This window comes from Hypanus sabinus, chromosome 22 (assembly GCF_030144855.1).
Source record: "Hypanus sabinus isolate sHypSab1 chromosome 22, sHypSab1.hap1, whole genome shotgun sequence".
NCBI classification, from domain to species: domain Eukaryota; kingdom Metazoa; phylum Chordata; class Chondrichthyes; order Myliobatiformes; family Dasyatidae; genus Hypanus; species Hypanus sabinus.
In genome coordinates this window covers 8415108-8426139 of record NC_082727.1, presented here as the reverse complement: position 1 = coordinate 8426139, position 11032 = coordinate 8415108, and positions in this window count along the sequence as shown.

Genomic DNA, 11032 nt, shown 5'->3' with positions numbered 1-11032 from the left:
ATTCATCATTGGTGCAGAGCTATGGAACTTCTTCCTGCTAAACAGCAGGAAGCAGGAACTGAGTCATCTCCGACCTTCCAAGAGTCTTTGTTCTGGCACATATGCTACATTTCACCATCAACTCTGATGTTGGTTACGTACGTGGGGAGTTATGATTGGGAGAGGAGATGTGGGGTGAAAATTTTCCATGTGACATGCCAGGATGTAACCATAAAGGAGACATCAACTGTGCATTAAGAGAATGTAATATAAATTAGTGACAGTACCTGCCACTGATTAATACTATTGCAGGACTTTCCATGTACCAATTTTAATATTGCCATCAGTACTGAATGAGTTTACGAAAGGGCAGACAAGTAACTATAAGAACTTACCAAGACGATGCTTCCATCTTCTCTCGGAGTACTGAAAGCAATAGATTAATATCAGTCAAGCATTACTTCAGTTAACCTCATAGAAGAAAGGTGATGCTATTTCTCAAACACCCACACATCTGCCACAAATGATAGCTGATTGCAATGTTTAGCAGTTTTATTCAGTCCTCCAGTGCCCTGGAGATGATCCTCCTCATTGTGTATGGGTCAGAAAGGTGGAATAAAAACTTGGGGTTTAAATCACTCAATTTGCTCTTTTAAATACACTCATTAACATAATCAAGTAAACTGTTTTCTAAGTCTCTTTAGCCTTGTTAATCTTGACACAGTAGCACCATGTGTCAGTCACATCAAGGACTGTACTGGGACCAGCAATTTGCTAAGTTGATTTCATTATTATGAATGAATTCATTTTTTTCCACTGTAGCTGTTTCTAAAAGCTATGGTGCAACAAGGAGGGTGTGAAAGAGGTGAAGGCTTTTTTACCAAGCAACATATGCAAAATGCTGCAGGAACTCAGCAGGCCAGGCAGCATCTATAGAAAAAAATGTACAGTCAACGTTTCAGGTAGAAACCCGAAAGCTGAGGAGTAGATTTGAAAGGTGGGGGAGGGGAGAGAGAAACCCCGGCCCCCTCTTCTTCACCATTTCCCATCCCCTTTTTCCTTTCTCATGTTATCTCCTCGCCTGCCTATCACCTCCCTCTGGTGCTCCTCCCCCTTTCCCTTCTTCCACGACCTTCTGTCTCTTTCACCAATCAACTTCCCCGCTCTTTACTTCATCCCTCCCTCCCCCTCCAGGTTTCACCAATCACCTGTTGTTTCTCTCTTCCCTCCCCAGCCTCTTAAATTTACTCCGCAGCTTTTTCCCTTTGGTCCTGCCAAAGGGTTTTTGACACAAAACTTTGACTGTACTCTTTTCCATAGAGGCTGCCTGGCCTGCTGAGTTCCTCTAGCATTATACGTATGCTGCTTGGATTTCCAGCATCTGCAGATTATCCCTTGTTTGTGAGGGCTTTTTTCCCACTTTGTTATCATAGGTGACTTCATCCATAGATCTATTACTCAAAAGAGCTTCCTGACGTTTTCTTAGATGAGAGAAGTTGAACAAGTGTTGGGTCACAAATGGAGCTGCAGATGAAAGGAGCCCCAGGCATTTTAGGAGCAGCAGGGTCAATAGCATCCATCTATTAAATACCATAGCAACAAACAGCAAATGCTGGAGGAACTCAGCAAGTCCAGCAGCTTCGAAAGAGAACATATTGTTACCGTATTGGGCCAAGACCCTTCTGAGGTCTAGAAAGGAAGGAGGTAGAATCCATGATAAGGTGTGTGTGGAGGTGAAGGAGGACAAACTGACAAGTGATAGATGAAAGGTAGGTAGGGGAGGGTTGCAGTGAGAAGCTTGGGGGAGGTGATAGAATGAAGAAGAAGAAATCTGAAAGGAGAGGAGGGTAGAACATGGGAGAAAGGGAAAGAGGAAGGGCACCAGAGGGATGTGATGGGCAAATGAGAGAAGGGGCAGGCAGGGAGCCAGTATTGGGTATGGAAATATTATGACTCAGGCACTCCTCTATGAGCTCTGTCTACACTTCTTGCTGCCTCAGTAAGACAGCTAGCACAATCAAAGTTCCCACCACGTTTCTCTCTTTTCCCCTCTCCCTTTGGGTAAAGGATACAAAATCCTGAAAGCACATACAACCAGGCTCAAGAACAGCTCTATCTTGTTGTTATCAGATGCTTGAATAGACCTCTTGTATGATCAGATTGACATCACAATCTACCTCATAATGATCTTGCTCATTATTGTTTACCTGCACTCCACAAACAAGAGAAGATCTGTAGACGCTGGAAATCCAAGCAACACACACAAAATGCTGGAGGAACTCAGCAGGCCAGGCAGCATCTATGGAAAATGTACAGGCAATGTCTCAACACTCCTGCCAAAGGGTCTCAGCCCAAAACGTCAACTGTACCTTGTTCCATAGATGCTGCCTGGCCTGCTGAGTTCCTCCAGCATTTTGTGTGTGTTGCCTGCATTTTCTTTGTAGCTGTTACACTTTATTTTGTGGTATTATTGTTTTAACTGGTCTTTCCTCAATGTACTATGAAATGATCTGATCTGTATGAACAGTATGAAAGGCAAGCTTTTCACTGTATCTCAGCACATGTGACAATAATAACACTAATTCCAATATCAGACATATTTTGTTGTTCTCCTCAGGGCAAAATTCCTAAATTCCTTAAATATTGAAAGTATAAGGAAATAATGATCAGAATAGGAGATTCAAGAATGAGATGCCCATAACCCAAGTGCATGTGTGTGGAAAATAAAAGAGAGACCTTTATTCACCCAATAGCTACAAAACAGCTTACAGTAAGGCTGTAACAGAACACACAAAATGCTGGAGAAACTCAGCAAGTCAGTCAGCATCTTTGTGGTTTGGTGCAGATTTCCAGCATCTATAGTTCATCTTGTGTCTTTAAATTATGGCTGTGACACTTTCCATCGAGACTATTCAGTCATGTACAATAACTGCCAAGGTTAATTACAGGGGACTATTCCTTTCCAGGTATATGTTGTTACAATATACGTAAAATAACATGTCAATGCACTCACATAGATGTCGAGATGTTCATACCTGTATGAGCATGCATTCACACTTATACATTGACATAAATATGTACATTCAACAGCATGTGCACACTCATTCACGCCTGTAGGATGTATGAACATTTACGCACACATGTATACATTGCATAAGCACACCACAGCCAAGCATACATTCACAAATGCTCATGTGCATGCGCAGCCACACATGCAAAATTAGTTTTTATACCTGTGCCTGTGGAAACACAAACACACATGCTTCCAAGTTATGCATGTCACAGAGTGATAATAAAATTAGCCCAACAAAGTAGACTTCTCTCATACTGTGGCATTTTTTTTCTCTCTCACAGTACAGTCAGTCCCCAGGTTACGTTAAGGGCTCCATTCCTGAAAATTGTCCATGAAACCAAATTGTTCATAAGGTAGGACATATGTGAATATTACAATCTGATGCGTAGACTTAGAATGACAAAAATACCTTGGCAGTAGATTGGTAGCAAATTTAATTTTATGTATAATGTTATTTATTAATTATACTTCAAATGAAATTAATTGATTAATTGAATTTCCATTGTAAAGCATCCTCTGTTATTCTATTGCTGAGACTATTAACACCTAATTTTAGCTGATGTTCAATTAAGAATTTCAGGATATTTTAGACTATTGTTTAAACTGGGGAAGAAGTATCAAATTATTTTCATGTGCTGATAATATTACTATGTTAATGTACAGCTACAGGTCTAACAGTCCTCAGATTTCTGTACATTTGTACTTTTCATTGCTGTGGGCTATTGACAGGGGAAGAACTAACTCAATTTCTGGTTTGGCAGAAGAACGCTCTGTACCCTTTAAAAATTCAGGGGTGTTTTTTCAAAAGGATGAATAGCAGTCAAACTTATTTTTGATCAGGGAGAATTTACATAAATATCAAATCTCTGCAAGTCAGGTCTTCTGTAACCCAGGGACTGTCTGTATTCAGTACCTTCTTGTTCCCCTTACCTGCTGCCTTTTTAAGGTCCTGAGCTTTATCAATATAGGGCTCAATACTCTTAGTTCCAGTCTTCATGTTTTTTTGGTCTTCGTTATTTCGAGATACTTTATGCTGGTTCCTTAATCATTTAAAGAAGTTTATTAATGAGAACAAGGCACTAATTACATTGTGATGTGACAGTACTAGTATTAGACAGTTTGATATAGTGGAGTAGCGTTACATCAAATTACAGCGGAGTGGCTTCTCAACTGAAACAGTTTAGTCACTGTTTTAAAGTAATTACTGTAGTGCAAATTACATACCAGTGGGACAAACAGAACTGAAAAGGCATTAATAAAAGAAAACAAAGACTCGACTAGTTGTGACAATATATAAGAGCAAAGGATATACACTCCTGTACCTAATGAATTGGCCACTGAGAGCATGTTTGTAGTTTTCTTCCTCTGTAGCCCATCCACTTCAAAGTTCAACATGTTGTACATTCAGAAATGCTCTTCTGTACACCACTGTTGTAACGCATGGCTATTTGAGTTATTGATGCCTTTCTGTCAGCTTGAACCAGTCTAACCACTCTCATTTGTCTGCTCTCATTAACAAGGCATTTTTGTCCACAGAACTGCCTCTCATGAGATTATTTCTTTTGTGTTTCTCAGCATTCTCTGTAAATTCTAGACACTGTTGTGTGTGGAAAAGTCTTAGATCTCTCTTTAACAAGGCATTTTCACACACAGAACTGCTGTTCACTGGATTTTTTTTGTTTTTTTACACCATTCTCTTTAGAGACTGTCATGCATGAAAATCCCAAGGGATCGGCAGTTTCTGAGATACTCAAACCACCCTGTCTGGCACTGATAAATGTTCCACGGTCAAGGTAACTTAGATCACATTTTTCCCCACTCTGATGTTTGGTCTGAACAACAACTGAACCTCTTGACCATGTCTGCATGCTTTTATGCATTGAGTTGCTGCCACGTGATTGGCTGATTGGATATTTGCAGTGAACAGGTATACAGGTGTGCCTAATATAGTGGCCACTGAGTGTATTTAGGCTTTTGGTTGAAGGATCCTTCCAATCATTCAGATAATCAGTGATCCAGAATAAAGGTGGATTCTGACACCATGTTCATTTAAACTTTCAAACGTATACTCTGCCATTTAATTGAAAACTACATGGTTAGCTTTAAACTATGGAGGTTCCAAAGACTTCCATTTTATGGCCTGCTTAGTTATTGCTATGCATGGCTTCCCACCTCCATTTTCTGTGACGTTAATAGCAGCTGCAGCAGGAAATGTATCTGCTCGAGTCCACTCCATCATTCAGTGAGCTCATGGTTGATTCTACACCTATATTGCCCCACCTAAACCCTGTATCTCTTGATTCTCCAAAACTCTATTGGTTTTATACCTGAGACTGAAAACTGATCATCTGTCATTCTCTGGAGAAGGGAATTCACAGCCCTCCTCAGGGAAGGAGTTTCTCATCATTTTATTCCTACATGGTCAGTAACTTTTCCTTGGACTGTGGTATCAGATTTTTGAACAGATCTCGCATAGGGTAAAAGAAGAATTCTTGATCTCCCAATCTACCTCGTTGTGGCACTTGCAGTTCATCTACCTGCACTGCACTTTCTCTATAGCTGCAATACTCTATTCTGCATTCTGTTTTCTTTTTACTACCTCAGTGTAAATATGTACAGCATTATCTGCTGGGATGCTTTTCACTGCATCTTGGTACATGCAACAAAGATACACCTTAGCTTTAGATTCTTCATCTGAGCAATTCTCAGCAACCACCCATAAGACCATAAGACTATTAGGAGCAGAAGTAGGCCATTTGGCCCATCGAGTCTGCTCCACCATTCAATCACAGCTGATCCAATTCTTCCAGTCATCCCCACTCCCCTGCCTTCTCCCCATACCCTTTGATGCCCTGGCTAATCGAGAACCTATCTATCTCTGCCTTAAATACTGTACACTCAATGACTTGGCCTCCACAGTTGCTCGTGACAATGAATTCCACAGATTTACCACCTTCTGACTAAAGTTATTTCTCTGCATCTCTGTTCTAAATGGACGTCCTTCAACCCTGAAGCTGTACCCTGTTCATCCCTTTCAGAATCTTTTATATTTTAATGAGATCACATTTCATTCTTCTCAACAACAATGAGAATAAGACCATACTTTTCACTCTTTCTTTCTGAAATTATCTTCTCATCTGGAATTAATTCTACTTTATGTAGATTCCAAGGTAAGTATAATTGATTTTAAGGACCAAGACCAAAGGATGGAGTACCAGGTGTGGTTGCACAAAATCCTTATAGAATTGTAAAGATTTCTACTTGTATGCCCTTACAAATGTCTCTTAGGTTTCTGATTAATGATAGAAACATGAAAAGATAGTTAAAACATTGAGAAAACCTACTTTAAAACTGATACGTCCACCAAATATGAATGAGGGGAAGTAAGAAATAAAACGTTTATTTTTTTTCTTTAAGGGAAGTCAAATCTGGAACTTCCCTCCTCATAAACATTGATGGAGGTTAGTTGATCAGATAACTGAGAGATGTGGGGCATAGGTAAGAAAATAGATTTGAGTTTGAGATCAGGCAGGCCTGATATAATCAAATGGCAGAGCAGCTTTGAAAGGCTGATTGGCTTCACCCTGTTCCTAGCGTTCCCAAACGACAAGGGCTAAGATTGGTTGATGGGCTTCCTAGCTCTTGAAAACTGTTGTGAAGGCTCACAGCTTGAGAATGCATTGTTTAACAGCAGGATTGGTGTCAATGAGTTCAGAGGCCCACATGTGCAGTTTGGATTTATGTTTATCCATGAGAGAAGTTCCTACCCTTAGCAGATTATTCATAAAGTATTTGTGTTTCTAACTTTCACCCATTTGCATTCTGTGGACTTTGCAGTTTAAAAAGAGCTGCATGAGCAACTTTACCAAGGATTGTGTAGTTCCTTTGCTTAGAAGCCTTCAGAGAGAGTAATACATGTGAAATCAATCATGAATTCAAAGCTGAAAATGTTAGAAACACTCAGCAGGTTAGGCAGCATGTAGAACATAGGGTATAGAACAATACAGCGCCAGACAGGCCATTCAGTTCAAAATGTTGTGCTGATCTTGATACCATCGTTACTGGAGTTCCCCTTCTTATGTACCAGCCTTGTCCCCTGCATTCCCTTCATATTCACGTGTCCATCTAAAAGTCTCTTGTACTCTGCCAAACTACCTTCCATTATTGCCCCTTGTAACCCATTCCTTCAACCTACCATTCTCTGCATTAAAAAAACTTGCCTCTCATGTCACCTTTAAACTTCCAGCTCTAACTAAAAAGCATGTATTTGACATTCCTGTCATGGGGAAAAGGTTCTGACTGTTTAGCCTCTCACGATCAGGTTACTCCTTGGCATCCAACATTCCAGGGAAGATAACCCATGTTTGTCCAACATATACTTACAGCTCAAACCCTTCATCCTGGTTGGCTTCTTCTGCACCCTTTACACAGTCTCCACATCCTTTCTATAATGGGCCAAACACAACTACACACAATACTCCAGGTGTGGTCAGACTGAAGTTTTATACACCTACAGCATGACTTCCTTATTCTTGTACTCCACACCCCTACTAATGTGCAGAGAGAAACCCTCCTGAGTATTTCCAGCACTTTATTTTAGAATTTCGCCATCTGCAAATTTTGCTTTCAAATGATAAATCTAATGAGTTCCCTTCCTGAAAGGATCTGCAATTTGCTTCACAGTGCTTCATTTATCATCCTCATTCTTAAAATGCTTTTAGCCTGATATAGCAAAGCTCTTCAATCAGCACCAACTTCACCTGTGCAAAATTCAAGATTCAATATTGTTTAACAGTTTATACATATAGACCTGATTCTCCAACCTGACATTCACATTTACAGAAGTCACAGGATGCAGCTAAAGGATCATTGCCACTTGCATCGCCCTGTTTCTTGTTCAAGTTGTTTTGGAAGTATTTCCCACATTTTGTAGTGGAAGGATACTGCAAGACCCTACAAAGGATGGTGAAGAGTACTGAGAGAATCATCGAGGTTGATTTTCCACACTTCCAAGACACTTATCAGGAGCACTACGTATGGAGGGCTCTTAGCATTGTCAATAATCCCTCCCATCTGTCCAACAACCTCTTTGACCCCCTAAAATAATGGGACGGGGAGGAGATATGTCTCTACCAAAGGAGGTGTGAGGTGCTCCTTCCCTTCACTAACCTGCAGGTCTCCCTCGGGCAGGGTGTAGCTCCTGCTTAGCCCCCCGATCAGGGCCATGTGAAGCCGTAGGAGTAGGCAGTGGATGGTCGTATGAGCAGCCGGTGCAGATCACAGTCCTGGTTATGTGACCACTGACACCAGGCAGACAATCTCTGAAGAGTATTGATAATGGCTGGGGTCACCTGCCTTGTAAAGACCGCCCCGAAGAAGGCAATGGCAGAATACTTCTGCAGAAAAATTTGCCAAGAGCAGTCATGGAAAGATCCTGATCGCAAAGTTGTATGACGCAGCATGTAACGATGATGTCATATGACATGGCATGCAATGATGACGTCATACAACATGGCATGTAACGATGATGTCATACGACACAGCATGTAATGCTGAGATAGATAATAATCAAACAGACTAACAAATAAATAAATCACTCAGTTTTCCTTCCACACGCCAAAGCTGCACCAGTTTGGATATCTCCAAAGTCTCGGTTATGCGATCACTGACACCTCTGAACAGTATTGACAAAGGCTGGGATCACCCATTTTGAAAAGACACATGTGTCATATGACATGGTACATAATGAACAAACAAATCATGAGGCAGGAGGTACTGTAGCATTAAGACAAGGTCTGTCAGGATGGGATGCTGCTTCTTTCTCTCAAGCTGTGAGAGTATTGAACTCCTTGCCATCTCATTGTCTACGATGTACCACTGGTGCTATCCTGTTTACTGTTTAACTTGTGATGTAATTGCTCTTTATTATTTCTTAATTTATTTGTGGTAGCATTACTTTGCATGTTGTGTGTGAGTTATATGGACCTTGTGCACCTTGGTCTGGAGGGACATTCTTTCATTTGGTTGTATACATGTAAATAGTTGAAATGCCAATTAACTTGAACCTGAATGTGAACGTGAACTTGAAAACTAGATTATGCTGAACTGTAAGGCGGCATACCTTAAGGATTTTTATGCTTTATTTTTATTCACTTACTGTGAATTGTTTCTGGCCAAGTTGCTTTTACCTCGTGGTTTTGTCTTATTTCTTTTCACTGTACGGAAAAAGAAAGGTTGGAAGTTATTTTAATTATCAAACACACCAATATAAAAAACTGCCTGTACAGTAATCCTCACAAAGAGTAACTAAGAGGCACAAGAAGGGCAGGAGTTAGCTGTTTATGATATAAATGGTATAAGAAGTTATTGGAGACACAAGAGACAGCAGGTACAGGAATCCAGAGCAACAAACGACCTGTTGGAGGAACTCATCGGGTGGAGCACATCTATGGGAGGCTTTATTGATATTTTAGTTCAAAACCCTGCATTAGGATGAGTATGGAAGAGGTGATATGGCTAGGAGTTGGAATTTGAGGAAGTTGGTATATCATCAAAGAATCTTGCAAATTTCCATGGATGTCCGGCAAAGGGCATTCTGACTTGCTGCATCCAAGATGTAATAGGGAGCAGCCTAGTGGTATTGTGAATAAATAGCAGTATCTTCCTAGTTCCAGTAGTTTTAAGAAAAGTAAATAGACACTAGTAAAGTGGAAGAAGTCGATGCTGTGGGATAGAAATGAAACAATTTTGTTAGCTTTCCAAATATCTCTTCTCTGGAGTTCATTATTGTACACACACCTCTGTAAAGTACTTTGGGAATGTTTTCTATAATGAACACACATTTTTAAGATATTGACTTGTCTGTTTCTTGCACCTTTTGCTACATTATCTCTTCCTAGGGAGAAGTGTGCATAGAAGCCTGGACTTTATGTGCCAGTTTTAAAAAGCAAGCAGGGCCTGCCGGGACTTGACTGCGGAAAAGGGGCTTGCTAGGGTTATCAGTGGCAAGGGCCAAAATAAAAAGACGAGAGGCCACTGTTGGAATGGTCATTTTGTGAATGGACGGTGTTAGAACAGTCATGCTTGGGCAAGGACAAGCATAGGCTAGTTTGAGAAGTCAGAGGCATAACAACTGTAGACAGGAAGGTAGTTCAGGCTCTTCCTGTGGGATATAGGATTACAGTCTATCTACTAGTCTCCATGACGATTACATCTGCAGGAAATGCACCCAGCTTCAGCTCCTGACTGACCATGTTAAGGAACTGGAAGTGTAGCCGGATGCACTCAGGATCATCCAGGAGGCTGAAAACTTCATAGGTGAATCTCTTACTGAGGTGGTCACACTCAGTGTGCAGGCTTCAAATAGTAGATGGGGAGGTAGGGGGAGTGAGCAGTCAGTGCAGGGTTCCCTGTGGACACTCTGCTCAGCAACAAGTATACCCCTTTGGATATTGCTGGGGCGTGGGAGGGGGGAAATGACCTGTCAGGGCACAGAAGCAGTGGACAGGCCACTCACACTGTGGCCAGCTCTAAGGCTCATCGGGAAGGATAAAGTCAGGCAGAGCGGTAGTGATTAGTGAGTCCTCAGTTAGTGAGACGGACAGGAGATTCTGCGGCCATGAAAGAGAAGCCAGGATGGTGTGTTGCCTCCCAGGTGCTTGGGCCCAGAATGTCCCAGAGTGGCTGTAGAAGATTCTCAAGAGAGAGCATGAACAGCCAGAAATCACGTTGCATATTGGCACCAATGACACAGGTAAAAAGGGGGAAGAGGCCAGCATAGGGATTTAGGGAAAAGGCTCCAAGGTAGTAACCCCTGGATTACTCTCACTGTCACGTGCTAGTTAAGGCAGGAATAAAATGATGGTACAGATGAATAAGTGGCTGAGGAAGTGTTGCAGGGGGCAAAGCTTCACATTTCTGGATCACTGGGATCTCTTCTGAATGCTAAAAACTATCATAAGTAGATAAAAACTGAAATAT